This window comes from Arvicanthis niloticus, chromosome 5 (assembly GCF_011762505.2).
Source record: "Arvicanthis niloticus isolate mArvNil1 chromosome 5, mArvNil1.pat.X, whole genome shotgun sequence".
NCBI classification, from domain to species: domain Eukaryota; kingdom Metazoa; phylum Chordata; class Mammalia; order Rodentia; family Muridae; genus Arvicanthis; species Arvicanthis niloticus.
The window spans coordinates 62,561,964-62,581,593 of record NC_047662.1 but is presented as its reverse complement, the minus strand read 5'-3'; positions in this window follow the sequence as shown (position 1 = coordinate 62,581,593).

Sequence of the window (19,630 nt, the reverse complement as noted above, 5' to 3'; positions counted from 1 at the left end):
TTCAGTTCTGAGATTTTAGATACCCACTATTAACTGATCCATTGTTCCTCTGCTCACTTACATCGTCTCACAGGTGTGCACCTGATCAATCTATTGAATCTTTTGAATCGTGGTCTCTCAGCAGATGTATAACTTACTGATTCATCCTGTGCTTGTCTCGAACTCGAATACAGAAGGCACCTAATAGGTTCTTAAATGTTCACACATAAATTTTTTTTGTAAGTTTTCATGTTTCAAATAAGAGTCAAACAGGACATTCTAAATGAAAATATTAAGGGTTTGGGGTTGTGTCCAGTTCTGCATTGTCTCTGCCTAGATGACTAATTAATAATAGAGTTGAATCTCTGTGTGCAGGCTCATTATAGTATTCGTGTGCATGTTATAACAGTGTATGAAATAGCCCCCTTCGCTTTAAATGAAAAGACATCCTTGTTTAGTGGTGAATAGGTATGAATATAAAAATCACTTCAGTATCCCGAGGGCCACTAATGTCGCTTTGCCAAGCTCAAACTACAATCAAATGAACAAACAAAAAAGCCCTAATATTCTTTTCATTAAGAATAAATTCAAGTCTTAAGTAAAAAAGGAAACCATGCTGTGCACGTTGAGACATTTTAGATATATCTATCTGTCTTGGGAGAATGAAGAATGTTTGGATTCATTTCACAGCCTTACTGATGGTGTCACTATTAACTCTTTGTCCTTTGGTAAATGAGAGGGTCAGGCTGGATATTCTGTTGGGGAAATGAAAACAAAAAAAGATGCCAAACTGTTGTTTCAAAAAACTAAGCTTCTAAATCCCTGTAAAAGAGGGCAGGCGGGTTCTCACAGTGCTATCTGATTGTGATCGCTGGAAACGTGAAAATTTGAATACAAATCCTTCTCAAACAACTGGGTTAATTGAAAAAATTGCTACCAAGGAGCTAAATAAAGACGGCCACACACAAATAGAAGTGCCCAGGCTTTGTGTGTTACTATGAGCAAAACTATTCCTTGTATGTGTGAAACATTATTTTAAAACGGAGATGGGGTATTTCATCCTTTGTGTGTGGTTTATTTTCCTGCTTTGCATGTATATATTACTGAATTCAAATGTATTTCCTTTACCTATGGGTGGGAATATTTTTAGCACGGCCTTGTGAGGCATGGAACGGACAATACGCTGAGATGTTTTCTTCCCCAGTCTATTTCCTCTGGAAACAGCGTTTCCACTGCGAGTGACCATCTGTCAATAGTTCAGCGCCCAGCGGCAGCCCGAGCACATTTCTCCTCAGTGTAGGAAGCTGCCAACCACCTCTTCAACCTCTGTAACAATAGCACTTGATCATCCACCCGGACAGCCAGGTGCAAATAGCTCTTAATTTTTAGCACATTTCTCATTCTCCAGCAGAGGTCATATCTCATAATCGGCGCCAGTACTCTTTCAGTCAGAATTGCTCTTCTGAGTCCATGTTTTTGTCTCCTATGGGCTTTCCCTCATAAAGAGCACGCAGAAGCTCTCTATTCATGAGCGTTCTGAGTCAGCCCTCTGCCGTGGGGGCAGCGCCAAGGCGATTTATATTTAGTTCTTCCTGTGCTCTGCGTCCTGTGTGCGGGAGGATAAGTGAGCCAATTGGAAAAGGTTTTGAACTCTTGGCGGATCTCATCACAGAGTGCGCTGAAAAGTTATAATCTGAATTCAATCTTCATTAAGTATTTCCACCACCTGCTTGCTGAAGCCACAGCACAGCTCCGCTCATAATCACCACGCAGGGGGCAGCATAACTAACTTCATTAGACAAATGTGTCGTCTCCATGAACATGTTCAGGAGAGTCGGCTGGGACCACACGGGCAGGGGAACTTTTTTGCTTGCCCTCAGGCCTGCATAGCATTTGTTCAGCCCACACTAGTTCCTTGGACACCTCTGCCACCCCTACCAAGTAAATCAGGAATAGAATTTTCTGCCCCACCCCTACCCCCACCACACACATATTTCAGAAAAAGTGTCAACTTCCAGGCTAAGGAAAGAACAAAGTCGGCATTTTTTTTCCCTAGCCTGTGGCATTGAACAAGTCCCATAACCTGCCTCGTCTTTTCATCTAAACTGAGGATAGCATGTTTATCTAAGACATCTTAGGTGTGGCATGGGGACTAAGTGAGCTGACATAGACGACAACCACAGTGAGTCATGTGGACTACAGGAAGCGATTTGATTCTGAATCGTCCCAGCCTTTTTGGTCCTTCTCTTTTTAAATCATCATCCGTGGAGCAATTCCTAAGCTCCAGTCATGTGCTAGGCTCTTTGCAAACCCATTATCATGCAGATTTCACAAACTTAGTACGATGGACAATATACTTTTTTTTTTTTTTTTTTAATCTATAGGTTAGCAAATTGGAGTTTGCAGTAGCTAATTTGCTTGTTGACTAGAGATCCTCGGATGCTGAGTGGATGGACCTATTTATTGTATTTTATAGTAACCATGTTTTATAATAACCTCAAGACTAATCATGACACAAATTTATGGAGCTGGGATGTCAGTTCTAGATTTTAAAAAACAAAACAAAACAAAACAAACAAACAAACAAACAAACAAAAACTGTGGCTCAGAAAAGTTCCTGATGGATCCTAGATCACAGAGTGGGTTATGACCAGATAGAAGCAGGACTTTCGTAAACATTCTTGCTGAGACAAAGCTCTGCTTTTTATCTCTCTATACTGTTTTTAAAAAGTCTATTTGATAGTTCTCTTCAAATGCCCTTCACAAACATATTTAAATGTGCATACTCTTCTTAGCAAGAGAGAGAGAGAGAGAGAGAGAGAGAGAGAGAGAGAGAGAGAGAGAGAGAGAGAAATGGAAAATAGATTGCAGGGAGAAAAATACTTTGGATAGTTTCTAAAATTTAATTTAAAATTAAATTCAATTACTTTAAGTAAGCAACATCTTAAAAGATAGCTTTAAAGTCATCCCCCAGAAGCCACAAATATGATAATAAATGCTTTACAGGGCCTGTTTCCCCCAGACGTTCTTCAATCCCATTTTCTTTCCGTGTTTATAACTAGCACGGAACTGAGGGAATTAAAGCCAGTCATCTTTCATCTTCTCTGAGACTTCTGTTTTAAACCTGAATTCCTGAGGGCAAAAGGGAATTCCCTGTGCTCTACATCCTCCACCCTATCAACACACACACACACACACACACACACACACACACACACACACACACACACACACACACCACTTATTCTTCCCAGAATGAAATGTATTTGGCTTTTCTCATCTCCTTCCTCACAACAACCTCCACTCCCTCCCCCTAACATAAACATCAGAACTTGGCTCAATGACATTCTCTCAAGATCAAAGTCAAATAATAATTTCCATGAAAGCCAAAGTCATTTTAGTCCCTGTTCCCTTTCTCATTGAAATCCTGGGTCTCATGCCAGCAAAACACTAACTTTCCACCCTCCTCCTCCTCTCAAGATGAAACGCCACACACCCTTCCATTCCTCCTCTTCTGCGTCTTTTCACTCAGATACAGCACTGCTTTACTCTAGAGATATTTACAGCAAAATTCAATGTAAAATTCAAGATTTAATTACTTCTTCCTCTCCTCTTTCTATTCTTCTTCCTCCCCCTTTTCACTCCACTGTCCTTCCCTGTCTCTTCCCCCTCCCTCTTCTCTCTCTTCCAGTTAAGTGATTTCTATTCAACTTGAGATGATGATAAAAAGGACCAAGAATTCAGAGTTTAGAAACTTGTGCTACAGCATGGGTGGTAATGAGGTACGGATGAGAAAATCATAGTGACCTTGTCTGCACTAAGCATAGCAGTAGATATAAGAAATACGTTTGCATTTTCTGTGTGAGCAACCTTAAGTTTATGTAAAGAATCTCAAAATTTAGGATCATTTCCAAAGCTTGTAAATAACCTGGTTAAAGTACTGATACAGAGCCATCTGAGCCTGGGGTCCTAATCCTGTGCAGAAGTGTGAAGTCAGTGACACAGCAATAGAAGACAAGCTCCATGCAACATCATAGTCCCGTCTTTACACACTTCTGTTGCATGTTTATGATGAATTATCTATATCACATTATTCAGCCCAAATAATGGGTCTAAAGCAGCTGCTAACTAGAGTAGACAATGATCCCAACTCACTCATCAACACAAGATTCTGTCACACAGACTCTCAAGCATGTCCAGAGACCACCTTTAGAACAGGGATGCCCTAAGAGTGTGGAACCCTTTCTGAAATCTCTATCCTTTAGGAACAATTCCATAAAGTCTCCTCCTGAAGAGTTACATGATAGCAGAGAAGCAGACATTACATTTCCCCTTCGCTAAGATGACCAGAGAAGTTTTATGCAAATGGAAATAGTTTTATTCTATTTCCTTAAGAAATGGAATTAGCAATCTGTGTCTTACTTAACACATCAGGAAAGGAAAAAAATAGAGTGGTCTGTCTTTTTTTGAAATGAAAATAGAGGGATATATCAAATTCTTAAAACAGGAAATCTCCCTAGAGTCTACCTCCAGTAAGAAAGCTCATTTTATATTTTACAGGTTTTACCAGAAAAGCATTTAACTATAATAAGTAGTTATTTTAGTATTATTTCTTGAATGTTAAATTCATTTGTTGAGAATACCATAATACCATGGGATGAAGACTGGTCCCAGTAGGAATTATGAGCTATTCTGAGGATTGTGGCAAGAAATGTTCATATATCCATTATTAAAAATGGGTCTGTTTTCTGCCCAGCAGGAGAAAAGTGCAGATTTCATTAAACAAATGAACAAACCAAATCCTGAGTGTATATTCCAGCTATACTGACGCTCACAGTATCTTGTCTTCTCATATGATTCTGACCTAGTAATCTTAATCATCAAGTAAATTTTCTGATATAATGAAGATGAACATCAGGAAATGAGAGGCTGAATTAACAGTTTATGCTTGTAATTCTCAGGTTCACTGTTGTCAAATCTCATTATGTTTTCCACTTCTACTCTGTGTTCAGCTTCGGGACCCACTTTGGCTGGTGGGGTATTACTAACTGGAGTGTAAACAGAGTCCTGAAAAGTGCTTATGAGTTCATACTTGCTCTCCCTGTATTATGCCCCACGAACATGTCTTCAATAACCTGCTAGGGGACACACATTGCAAAACCAAACCACCCTAGTCATTCTAGCTGAGATCATCTGTATCAGCCATCTTTCTGTCACTACAACAAAATACCTGAAGTTATCAACTTATAAAGAGAAAAATACATTTATTTTAGCTCAATTTGGAGGTTACAATCCATACTTGGTTGGTCCCATTTGTTTTGGGGCCAGTAGGAAGGCAGCATTGTTAGAGTGCTTACCAAGCCCCTCACCTTGTGATGAGGACATGGAAAAGCATCATACTGCCGTGTAAGAGCATGCTTCCAAAGACTGGAAGACTGTCTACTAGGCTTCACCTCCTAAAGGCTCCATCACTTCCCAATAGTGCAGCACATGGGTCTCTGGGGGACCTTTAATAGCCAAGCTGGAGCATCATCCTAATTCGAATACAACCAGCCACCCTTCCTGTGTGTGAGCAGGTTCGAGAAGCTCTGCCATTTCTCCTAGCATACTTTCCACATGCATGGGTAAGAGATGTTTAGGGTTGTGTGGTTTTGGTGTATGGCGGTTTCTTACCTAGTACTGTTGGGATAATATAAATGTTAGATAATATGTATAAAACCTCAGTGAGGAAATAGTATCTAGATATCAAGATGTATAGGTTGTATTATATAATATATGAAAGATCCAGCAGTGATATATGTTAAGATGAACTGGTGGGTCTATATAAAGGCTAGCCATAACAAGTAAGTGAGATACCTTCATTTGAAAGGTATGATCATTGTGTGTGCCAAACACTCATGGAAAAGGAGCTTTTCTACAAATAGAGAATCTAAGAGTATGGATCTTAGGTGAGTCACATAGCTGATTTTCTCCTGGACATAAGCATTTGTCAAGATATTTTTTAAGGCTTACTCTCTGTGACTTCTGCTGTGTGGGGACTGACCAGGAGCTGAGACATTTAACAATTTAGGACTTTCCATATTATGGTCTGAATTTGAAATGTCCTCCATAGTTCATTAGTAGGATCCCTAGATAGTACCTGAAACCTTTGCACCATTGTGCCCAGCCTATGGATGTAGGCCACTAGAGGCAGAACTCTGCTGCTTCTGGTTCTATGGTCTGCTTTTTGATTTGCTAACCTGGGAAGTAGCAGCTACAAGCTCACATTACCATGGACCACAATGCTCCATTCTGCCTTCCCTGCAATGATGAACTGTGTTCCCTGAGACTGTGAGCCAAAGTGTGAGCAATATAGATGTTGGTAGTTAACATTTACTGGACAAGTTTTGTATTGTGTCCCAAGTACCACTCAGCTCTCAATATGCTTATTTATCCTCCTTGAAAAACTCTACATTTTTTTGTGGTTTTTTCCTTCATTTTGTGTTTGAGGAAACTTAAGCCCAGGGGATTAAGATTTGGTAAGAACAAGCGATTATGTGATTACATGATTATATGATCAAATGAATATAGCTGATTCAGCTATTCAGCTATTCAGTGATCTAGCTGGTTCATCAACACTCTGCCTCAGGAATTTTATACCAAAAGCTTTTACAGCCAAACAGCAAATGAGCTGAATTAGAACTACAACTTCATACTTTGTAAGGTGGGTTGTTGATCAAACTTGAACTGCTATGCTGAAAGACAGGCATTTTTTTTTTGTATGGTTAGTTTTATTTGTGTGTGTGTGTGTGTGTGTGTGTGTGTGTGTGTGTGTGTGTGTGTAGGAAGAGAATAGATTGAGAGTTGATGTGTATATATACTGGGATGTGGGGGGAAATTGTTGGGAAGGTAAGGAATCAGTGTTAAGAACAATGTCCGACACTTTCAGTCACAGACTTTACTTCTTCTCTCATTTCTCAGATTATCTATGCTGATAAGAGGGTCTGGTTTAATTTTTCCAAGAGTGACATTTTCTTATGTTTCAAAAATGCCAGAATAGGTGCCTGCCCCCACCCACCTCCCAAGCTTTTCAGATACATTAGGCACTGAATTCTACCAGCCACTCATCAAGGGCGAGGGATGTTTTTATTCTTGGTTTTTAAAGATTAGTGTTATTCAAGGTGTATGGTCCCTGCACTAGGGGTAATCAATGATGTTGATCTGTCGAGACAACAGTGAGAAATCACAGAAACAGTGGGTAGGTTTTTGAGGAGCTTTTAGAATCAGCATAGTTCTCTTTGTGATGAATCTAATGATCAGAAGGAATAAAACCATGTGAGCCAAGTATGTATTTTATGTATCTTTGTTTTTATTTAATGTCCATGGAAATTTATTTTATATGTTATAAAAATATTTTCCTTAAGCAGATTGAATGAATATTTAAGAAAGGTAGTTTGAGGCTGAGTGTAGTGGAGCATACCTTTAGTCCCCACACTCTGGAGGCAGTTGCAGGAGAATCTCTGAGTTCGAGGCCAGCCCAGTCTACATAGCAAGTTCCAGGACAGGGGGAACTACATGAAGAGACTCTGTCTCAAAAGTAAATAAGTAAGCAAGCAGGGATACCAAAATAAGCAGACAGACAGACAGACAGACAGACAGATACATAGATACATAGATACATAGATATATAAATAGATACATAGATAGATACATAAACAGATAAAATGGTAGTTTGGGAAGAGCATTCTAGATCATAGAATTGATTCTCAGAGAATCCTAATAAATTTCCCAAAGTGACTGAACTAAAAGGCAGGATAGGACTCAAATTCAAGTCTTCATCACCCATCAAAACCAAAAGCAAGCAAGCAAACAAACAAACAAAAAAACCAATCTGATTTCTGCTAAAATTTTTCCAGTTTGACATAGACAGTGTGTATCTAACCTGACTAATTTTGTCAGAACAGGCAGAGTAATGGTCACTGGCCATTCTCAGTGATGATCACTGAAGCTATCACAGAACCTAGAAATTGGACTTTAAAAATAAAAATAAATGGGTGTGTTGGATGGGGGGTGTAACCCAGTGGTGGAGAAAGTCCTTCTGTATGTCTTTGTTGTTGTAACTGTAAACACACCGGTAAGAATGAGTGCAAGAGCACATGCACATCCCAAATGCACACTGCCACAGGGTTTATGTAGCAGACACAGCTGTGGTCTTTACTGAGGCTGTGATCCACAAAGCTCCACCCAGAGACAAGCAATGAGTGTAGCCTTCTCCTCTGTTCCCGAAGCAACTCCTTTAGGGAGCAAACAGGAGATACACAAAACCCCCATTTAAGGGGAAAATGGTCTGACTGAAGTTCCATCTAGGGAAGCAGCTCATTTTGTGCTTTAAAAGCTAACGGTATTTTCTGTGATGTTTCACAGATGTCATCTGTGAGACAGCATCACATTGCAACAACAGGACAGGGTGAGAGTGAGGCAGGGGCTTGCAAGCAAGCTGTGCATAGACTTTCTTCATCTTCTTTCTCTCTAACATTAGCACAGGCTAATGTCTTCCAACATTCTTCTCGTTTGTTAAATGTGACTTATACTTCGAGGGACTGGGAGTGAGTAAGTAATGTACCTACTTTCGTCAAATATAAAGTGGAGGAGATACTCATATTGAAAATCCTGCAAGCAGGTGAATAGAACTAACTTGTTTGAGATATTTTCAAATGCTTCAACTGTCTGATTTCAAAATAATTAACTAAAACTTTTAAAAACTGATACCGTTTTTCCAGCAAGAAACACAATTGGGTTATTTGATTCAGTTAAAATAAATTAAATTAACAATTGTTTGCATGCTTTTGTTTTTTGACAGCCTAATTATTTTGAATGATGGCCTCATTTGTCTTAAAATGAAAACTAGTTTCATTAGCTTTATGATTTTTTTCACTTTATAGATCATTGATAATCTTATACGTATACTGGGATAGTCATATTAGGTTATGTAACATAGTTTTGGGGGCATGATATTCACTAAAATATATTTTCCCTTTATTTGTTGTACTTAAAAGTGACACAATTTTTAGGTCAGTGTCACCTTATAGCTTTTAATTATGTACACTGATTTAACTTTGTGGGCTCTTTCAGATATAATAAAAATAAATCATTTTCAAATGGAAGGTAGAATTATGAGTTTTGGTGATTTAAAACTCCAGTGAATTTGTGCCAAAACCCTAGAATGGAATCTCTCAAAATGAACAATAGTAAAATCTGTCTGCATGATGATTTTCAAGTCCAGACTCCAAGGAGGATCTGAAGCAGCGTGGTGCCTTCACCATTTCCCTAGCAGTTGGCTCTGACACTGTGTCAACGAGTGCCCATGTGCTCTGCACAGCTCTGCCTAGATCCCAGTTCTAGTCTGAACAAAACACAAATGGTTTTGGCAAACTAATTGATTTTCCTTGCAACACCCAGAGGGGCTGTAGTTCAACCCCTCCTTCAAGGATTAGTTGGAAAGCCATCTGGAAACATTTGGTAGCTTCGTTCCTGCCATTGTGCTATCACATAACTGAAACTTCACAGATTTTTTTTTTTTATCCTTTCAGAACATACATGTTAACCAGCACACGGTGCTTTTTAAACACCAAATGAGATCGGTTTGGGAAAGTACTTTGTGAACTAGCCAACCCTGTGTTAGAGTCAAGTGTGGCTGCTTTGTAGGGAGATTTTGCTGCTTTACAGCTCCTTCATGATCAAAGATGGCTGCTGTTTACCCAAATGTCACATACTCATCTGGGCAGCAAGAAGAAAAAAAGAGGAAATTCCCCCACCTGCCCTCCTCAATTTTGTTTTCATTTCCCAGAAGTCCTAACCTCAACAGATTTTTCTTAAGTTTTCATTGATTAAAACTGAGGCACATGCTTATTCCAAGGGGGAAATGATGGAATTATTGGTGTCAGCCAGGCAGAAATAGAGTTAACATCATTGGCTTAAACCAAATACTACAACACAGTGTGATTTAAAGGTCTATTAACATCCAGGCTTTTTCTCTAAAAGCCCGGCTTAGCTTTGGAAAGCTACCATACTCTATGGCTCCTAGCCTTCTTCCTATGGCTACTTCCATGTTAATAGATATCCTGAATATGAATTTGATTTTCCCTCTTGAACATACTTAGTATCATCTCCATGCAGAAGGTGAGGCCAAATAATTTCCAGGTGTAGATCCCTGCTGCATGAAATTTCTTATAGCCGTCTCCTTGGCACTTCTTGATCATACATGGTGCATTTAAAATATAATATAAAATAATGTAAACATATAAATGAATATAAAAAATACTTAGTTGTGTTTATTTAATCCAGATATAGTCAATTTATAACAACCTTTTATTGGTATGCTTATGGTTATAAAATACTCTTATTTTATTTCAATCATGGATCTAGATTGTTAGATGAAACCAATGGCATTTCAACCTAGCTCTTACCACTGACAAGCACTGTTGGGTTCAGTGCAACCTTACCTGTTGGAGAGAGGCTGGGATAGAAGGAATGTATCATACAGAGTTGCTTAATTGAGTCTGTGGCAGAGACCTTAAATTCAGAGGTTAACTGAAGACCACAACATCAGATGCTTCTTGGTGCACAATGGGTCATTGTCAAGTCTTTTTATTAGTGTTACAGACTGTCTCCTTAGAGTCTACACATGCCAATAGTCAAGCCTACTCAATACATTGTTGATTTGGCTGATCTAGGTTACTTGTTTCCTGGTCCTCTACTCTGCATGACCTAATGTCTTTAAAGTCATTGGTGGCGTAGTTGCCTCCAAGTTGTGAAGGAGACTTAAGTGATAGTTTCCAGTTTCAGCATTATGAATTTCCACACGTACTGAGGTGACTTTTCTTCAAGGAAACTGCCCAAGGCACCCATGCTTTTGCAAGAAACCAGTCGTTCATGCTCCTATAAGTAGCCACAATAAACTCAGGAGTCCACCAAACTGGACTTTAATGGAATAATTCTTGAGTCTGTTATTGCCCTTTCATCTAGTGTAAATGTAAATAGATTACCCAGGAAAAAAAAATAACAAACTGATAACAACAAACATATACCTAATTCTTAGCTGAGTTAGCTAACAAACTTTTTACACCAACCTTCTAAAGCACCATTAATTTTACTTGTAGTATAAAGAATAAGAAAGTTAGAAATAATAAAGTAATTAGTCCAAGGTCAGTCACCAGGCAGTCAAATAATTCAAACATACATTCTACCTCCAGAGTATGAGTTTCTATATATTGTGCCACACGCTATTTTTTTTTTTTTATCTTTTGTTCTGGTATTTGGTGTATATAGTCTAATATTAGGAGATATGCAACTCAGCATTTATTTTATTAATAGTTGTGAGATTCACAGCCTATGATGTATCTGTCATAGAACAACTTGTAGACATTGGTTTTCTTCTTCCACAGTGCAGATCCTGGGTATTGAATTCAGACTTGGCAAACATCTCCACCCCTGAGTGTATTCTGAGAGGGGATTTTCTTAAGATGTTTGGTTAATATTAAAAAATATATATTTTGCATGTAAACAATGGTCATTTTGTCTCTTAATCCAATGAAAGATGTACAGGAAAGTGTTATGATGTTAAGAGAAAGTCTGCTAGTCATATACCTGGACTGCAGTGTAAAGTCATTCTGTAGCCTGTTGGAAGAGAAATTGGGAGGAACAAGTAGAGGTAAGTCTATAATGCTGTTTTTAATGCCAGTAACTTCCAGAGACATTTTTAAAAATTATTATGATAGCTAATAACAGTCATAAAGTGCTGTGTGGATTTTAAAGTCTGTTTATATGAATTTTTTTTCTATTTTGTCCTGGCAATAGACATCTGAAAAATAAGGCAAACAGTTAGTTTAATTTAATAAGCAAACCTAAGGGGAAAATAAAGTTAATGGCACGTCTGCTCTCTGTTAGTAGTAAATGATGGCATCAGAATTAATTCCTCTGTCACAAACCCTGAGTCCATGTCTTATGATTGTGAGCTTCACAGAATTAAACTTAGGAAAGATTTTACTATCTGGGAAATAAAACAGAGTAATATGAATAATTAAGGGCCTAATTTAAACATAAATACAGGAGTTGTTTGTTGTAAATATCCTACATCACTGTGAGATTAGATCCATATTCTACCTTATAGTACCTCTGGCCAGCAGTGTATATAGTGTTGATTTACTAAGTGAGAGGCAAATAAAACTACTTTCAATACAAAACAAACATGGCATAATCATCCAGACTGCAGAAAATAACTAGAAATAAGAATAGAAATTCAGAACACTCAATAATGGAAATAGCGAAAGACATCAAGTAACAATTCAAGATGAGGAAACTTAAATAACTATCATGTTCAGGTATTCTCTAGCTTGCCAGTAACCCTAGAAATGTGATAACTTCATCATTTGGGGTGTTTGCGGGCAGAAAGAAAGAAATCTCATGTACCCCATACCAACAAGAATGCTGAGAGACGACTCTGCTTGCACATCTGCTGTGGTGAATCAGCAGCCATTCAGGAAAGTCAAATTTTCTTGATGAAATTAATATGTGATACCCAGCAGTTGTGGTTTTAGGTTTATATCTAAATAAAGATTAAATCTTTTCTGTAGAGAAAAATGAACAGGAATCCGTTGTGTTGACAGAAGCCCTGCATTGAAGCGTTAGGATAGGATAAGTACAATATGAAAGGTGGGTTTGGTAATCTACCCTAGCTAAAAAGCAGCAGACAGAGGTAGATACAGTGATATGGAAAGATCTTAAATTGTCTGTAAAATATAGAGAAATACAAAGAACTCTTAAAGGTTGATTTTAAAAAAGAAGATATAAAGGATAAATGTATTTATGCGAATTACAAAGACATTTGCAGATGGCGTTAGAGATGATTGTTAGAGCTAACTTTGATAGATGAAGCTGGCTATGGAACAGCATATCTACACAATCTAAAACAGTCCCATATAAATTACTTACAAATTAAAGTGTGGAGAAATCTGGTGTATATTCCCATAAACAGATGATAGAAACATCACCAATTTGGGGGCCATCAATTATAGGACCCAAATACAGTGCGAAAAACAGCACACTATTAACTTGGTGCTCCTCTTGTCCAATTTTGACACAAACTGTGAGTCCTTTAGAAGCCTCGAGAAAATTCAAACTCAGAAGTGTTAATAGACAACTGATGTAATGTAGGCCTGGCCTCAAGGGGTGACTCTGTTCAAATTATGCCAGCGGTTGCACTAGGTTGGACATAAGCCTTCACACTCATTCTAGACACAGGATAAAGGAGCATCAGCTACCTAGGAGCAGGGGTTTCAAGTCAGTGGCTATCCAAACACACAATTCACATCTCTTCTTCATGAGGCCGCTAATAATCTTCCATTTCAAACAAGTTGTAAGTTCAAGCTTACTGGAACAGGGAAGGGACTATATTCTATCTACTAACAACAAAATGAAACTACCACATGGTCAAGATCATTATCAAAGGAGGACTGAGAAGGAAAGAAGTGACTATAACTATCATATATTATCTAAGCCAACGGGGAAACCTGCAAAAGAGACCTCATAAGATAACCATGAGGAACATTTCAGAATAGAATTATTTTAACTGGGAGAGTAGAGAAGCCTGGGAAGTCATCATAGAGGAAATGATATTTGTGCTAAGCTCTGAAAGATGAGGAAGTATTTGCTAAGTCTATAAATGGACAATGGTGTACTAGATAAAGAAATAGAATAAAAAAAAATGACAGAAGTCCCAAAGAGTTGGATTCATATCAAAAGCAATTCTTTGTGGCTAGAAGTAAAAGCATGCACATAGTGGTGTGTGTGTGTGTGTGTGTGTGTGTGTGTGTGTGTGTGTACGTACACTAGTAGAGAGTTTATTGGTGTGATAATTAATATTTTAGAAAATAAGTACATCTGGAAGAGGATGAATGAATTGGGAAGTGCTAGGAGGAACATAGTAAAGATTCTTTTGGCCTGGCTTCACTGGCGAGTGCCACCAAACATTAAGAAATTAACACCAATTTCTTGAGTTCTTTGTATATATTGGATATCAGCCCTCTATCAGATGTAGGTTTGGTAAAGATCTTTTCCCAATCTGTTGGTTGCCGTTTTATCCTATTGACAGTGTCCTTTGCCTTACAGAAACTTTGCAATTTTATGAGGTTCCATTTGTCAATTCTTGATCTTGGAGCATAAGCCATTGGTGTTCTGTTCAGGAATTTTCCCCTGTGCCTAGATATTCGAGGGTCTTCCCCACCTTCTCTTCTATTAGTTTCTGTGTATCTGGTTGTATGTGAAGGTCCTTTATACACTTGGACTTGAGCTTTATACAAGGAGATAAGAATGGGTCGAGCCTGGGAGCACACAGGGAGGAGACCGTGGCTCCAGCTGTATATGTAGGGGAGGATGACAGTGTCAAGCATAAGTGGGTGAGGAAGTCCTTGGTCCAGTGAAAACTGGACACCCCAGTGTGGGGGAAATTGTGAGCGGGAAAGTGAGAGTGGAAGGGTGGGTAGGGGCATATCCTCATAGAAGCAGAAGGAAGGGAGATGGGATAGGGGGTTCCTGGGGTGGGGAGAAAGGGGATTACATCTGAAATGCAAATAAAATATCCAATAAAAAAAGAAATTAACACCAAGCTGGTACAACCACTCTGGAAGTTCCTCAGAAAATTGGAGATAGTACTGCCTAAGGACCCAGCTATACCACTCCTGGGCATATATTCACAAGATGCTCCAACATGTAATAAGGACACATGCTTCACTATGTTCATAGCAGTCATATTTATAATAGCCAGAAGCTGGAAACAACCCAGAAGTTTATCAACATAAAAATGGATACAGAAAAATGTGGTACATTTACACATGTGAGTACTACCCAGCTATTAAAAACAATGACTTCATGAAATTCTTAGAAGGCAAATAGGTGGATCTAGAAAATATCATCCTGAGTGAGGTAACAGTCACAAGATAACATGGTATGTATTCACTTATAAGTGGATATTAGGCAAAGAACGAGGAATACCCACAATACAACTCAAGGACCACATGAAGCTCAAGAGGAAGGAAGACCAAAGAGTGGATGCTTCCTACTTAGAAGGGGCAATAAAATCAAGGGAAGTAGAGGATGGGAGGGACTTGGGAGGAAGAGACAAGGGGGAGGGGAAAGGGGGAAGAATCAGGTATGGGAAGAGATGGAGATGTACAGAGGGTCAGGAAATTGAACAGAGGTGTGTGGCAATTGGGGCATGAGGAACTGTGGGTAGCAACCAGAAAGTCTCAGATTCCAGGAAAGCAAGAACCTCCCAGGACTCTATGGGGATGACATTAGCTAAAATACCCCACAAAGGGAAAGAGAACCTGTTGAGACCATATTCAGAGGTTAGGCATGGCTCCCTCATTGAGGGATGGGATCTGGGAGATGGGGCATCTCCCAGAATTGCTCCTGTCTTAAGGAAATACATGGACAAAGAGTGGAGCAGAGACTGAAGGAAAGGCCATCCAGAGACTGCCCCACCTGAGGATCCATCCCACATGCAGACACCAAACACAGACACTATTCTGGAATCCAAGAAGTGTTTGCTGACAGGAGACTGATACAGCTGTCTCCTGAGAGGCTCTGCTACACCCTGACCAATACAGATGTGGATGCTCACAGCCAATCATCAGACTAAGCACAGAGACTCCAATAGAGGAGTTAAGGAAAGGACTAAAGGAGCTGAAGGAGTCTTATCTGGCATCAATGGGAGGAGAGGACCTTGGTCCTGTGAAGGCTTGATGCCCCAGTGTGGAGGAATGTTAGGGTAGGAGTGAGTGGGTAGGGGATCACCCTCATAGAAGAAGGGTAAGGAGGGCATGAGATAGGGGGGGTTGCAGAGGGGAAACCTAGAAAGAAGATAATGTTTAAAATGTAAATGGATAAAACATCCAATTTAAAATAAATAAATAAATAAATAAATACCAAAAAAGGAATTAGAAGGGCAAATAATTTGTACAAAATTGTCAGTAAATCAAAAAACAAAACCCCCAAAACAAATAAACAAACAAAAATTAACATTAATCATTTTCAGACCCTCTGAATCCATACAGATTGCTTGGAATTATAAATTGAATCATGCTCTTACCTTGCTTTTCTAATTAGTCTATGCTAATGGGGAAAAGTACAACTTCTTTTTAGAGATTACTTTTAAAGTAGACACATGACAATTGTACATACTTATGGGATATGTGTGAAAATCCAATATACACATACAACATGTAATGATCAAATGTGAATAATCAACATATCCATCTTCTGAAATTTATCTCTTTATTGTTCTGCCAATCTCTTCTAGTTCCTTATAACATATAAATTAAATTATTGTTGCATAACGGATAGAAATGATTCAGATGCTTAGAAGAATAAGTTTTAATGCTCCAACACACCTGTGGGATGTCTTAGTCATTGTTTTCTATTGCTGTGAAATAGACATCATGACTAAGGCAACTGTTATAAAAGAAAGCATTGATTTGAGGCAGGCTTACAATTTCAGAGATTTAGTTCATTATCACGTAAAAAATTGAGTTTATACAAGAAAAGGTAGAGTAGTGTTCACGAGAGGCTCAGAAAGATAGAGGGAAAGATGGTAGGGAGGGGCTTAATAAAGGGTATAAATGTAGTTGGCATAGAAGAATGAGCAAAAAAAAAAAAAAAAAAAAAAAAAAAAAAAAAAAAATTCCACCAATAGGTCTAACAAAGGAGGCAAAAATTTGTGTTCTAAAAAAGTAAAGCATTAATGAAAGATTAAAGAAGTAATACATAGATGTAAAGGCATGCCATATGTATGGATTAGAAGAATTGATATAATTGAGATGAAATATCAAAGCCCTATACCTATTCAATGAAATCCTTTCGAATTTTTAAATTTTTGTGGAAGAAATAGAAAAGCTTAGCTTTAATTCATATAAAAACATAAAAACAAACCATACTAAACAAACTTGTAAAATGACAACAGAAGACTTAGTGATTGTTTCCGACTTCAAAATTTACCAGAAAGCTACAATAACTGAACAGCTTGATGCTGTTATAAAGTAGAAACAGAGTGCAAAGCAACAGACCAAACATTCCAAAGTGGACTCATGTCCACAGCCAATGACTTTGACTGACACCAATACCACAGAATATGGAAAGAATCATTTCCCAACCATGGTGCTGGGATGACATTTGGGATACCTATCCAAAATAATGATGTTCTATTCCTGTCTTACACCCTATGAAATACTCAAGGGGCTGAGAGAGGAGCACGTAGGAGCTCTGTCCTCTCTGAGAACTTCCCCAATGCAACCTATGTCAGTTACCTATTTTATCCTAAAACCTAATTTAAAAAAAAATGTCCAAAGGTGGGGGACCATGAGACATTAATAGAGATAACTCAAACATTAAAGTGAAGAAAGATGGAGAACAGCAAGTGCTGTTAGGGTTGTGGGGCATCTGTGAAGTGTACATATCGCTTTAGAGAACTGAAGAAAACACGAACAGTTTGAGGAAATATTTTGGCATTTATTTTTTTATAAAGTTAAATATGTCTTTACCATATGACTCAGCAATTCTACTTCTGGGAATTTAACCAAGAAGAATAAAAATGTATGTCCACAAAAGGCTTGTTATAAAATGTGCATAGCAATTTCTTTTATAGTAGCTTAATACTAGAAATAAAAAATCTGTCTATCATCTGGTATTCAGAGAAACCAGACGGGTATAAAAGCACATGGTGGGAATACTATGCAGAAATAAAAAACAAATTACCAATATGTATAGCAAGTTATATAAATGTCAAAAGTATTAAACAGAGAGGCTGGAGAGATGGCTGAGCTGTCAAAAGCCTGCATTATCCTGGCAGAGGATTCCAGTTCAGTTCTCAGTACTTATCTTGGATGGCTCATTACTACCAATAACTAACTTCAGGGAATCTGATGCCCTCTTTTGGCCTCTGAGGATACTGTACCCACATGCACAACATGGACACACATATTCACATATAATTAAAAGTAAAATTGAAATCTTTAAAACTTAGGTAGGCACAAATACCAATTATATTATGTAATTTACCTAAAATTCTAGACAAAACAAAACTAATCTGACATTCAGCTATCTACTGATTACCTGGAGTCAGAGTTGAAGGGAGAGGGGTTCAGTTGACTATAACAAGAAACTATTTAGCATTTACAAGGCAATGTCAAAATTCAGCAGGTTGTATAAATTGATGGACTTTGTAAATTATAATTTTACAAAATGATGTTAAAGAACTATTTTCGAAATTTGAGGTTGCTTTTATTAGAATTAAAAAACAAAACAAAAGAAACAAACAAACAACAACAAAAACACCTCAGTACAGGTTAGGTAAAGTTCCTGTCAGTTGCCAGAGCCAGAGATGAAGTAAAAGGCATGGTTAGACACAGGCACAAACAGAGACAGCACAGAGGGAAAACCACTTCCAGGAATGCAGATGGATGAGCTAGAAAGCTGAGAGAAAGCCCCCAAAGATGCACACAAATTTTTAAAAGTAAAGATAGATCAATAATTTAGATTCAATAGCTAACACTACAAAACTTATGGAGGAAATCATTGGGGTTAATCTCCTTGGCCTTGGATTTGGCTGTGGATTTTCAAGATTGACACTAGAAGTACAAACAACAACAAAAAAAATAATAAATGGGCTTTATAAACATACAGTTTTGTGTATCCAAGTATACCATCAAGAAAGTAAAAGGGCCACTTAGATAATAATAAATACTTCACATCATGCATCTACTATCTAACATGCATCTAGTATCCAGGCTATATCAAAAGCTGTCACAATTTGACTCTTTTATGTTTTTTTTTTTTTTTTTTAATGAGCAAAAGACTCTCCTAAAAGTTTATACACTCGATATGCTACAAAATGTATCTAATACTATTAATTATTAGAGAAATACAAGTGAAACCCACAACAATAGGCTACATCTATCCCTAGGATGGTTATAATCAAAAGACAGAAATGACTAAGTTCTGAAGAATCACAAGTTTGTACTCAAGCAGAGGCAGTGACAAAGGAAGAAGAGAAGCCGGCCTTGAAGGTGGTGTTGGAGGTGGGTAATAGGACAGACAGTGGGGTAAAGGCTGAGGCCCTTCCCTTGGAAAAGCTAAGACCTAGATGGGGATGTGGAAAACACACATGTATGACATGAGGTTAGCTGGATCATAGGGACTCACCATACCTTTAGGGGAATTCAGATACAACCATGTCACAGCCAGGTGGCTCCTTGCCACTTGGATATAACAGGAAAGGGGATGATAGGAGATCCTAGTTGACGGACCTTATTAGTAAAAGTCCCTCCTGAGGCAGGGGATATCACTCAGTGGGTAAAGGTGCTTGCTGCCAAGCATAAAACCTAAGTTTGATCTCTCAAATCCTCATGGAAAAGAGAACCAACTCTTCTCTCTGACCTCAACACACATGCTGTAGTATACCTCTCTCCAATACACACACATGCTCACTAAACAATCAATCAAATTAAAGTAATACCTTCTTTTGACTTGTCATGAAACTACTAACTTCCTCTCTTTCTACCTGACTTAGGATTCTTCTGTTAAGTTAAAATTTGTCATTTTAATTGGTTCATAAAAGATT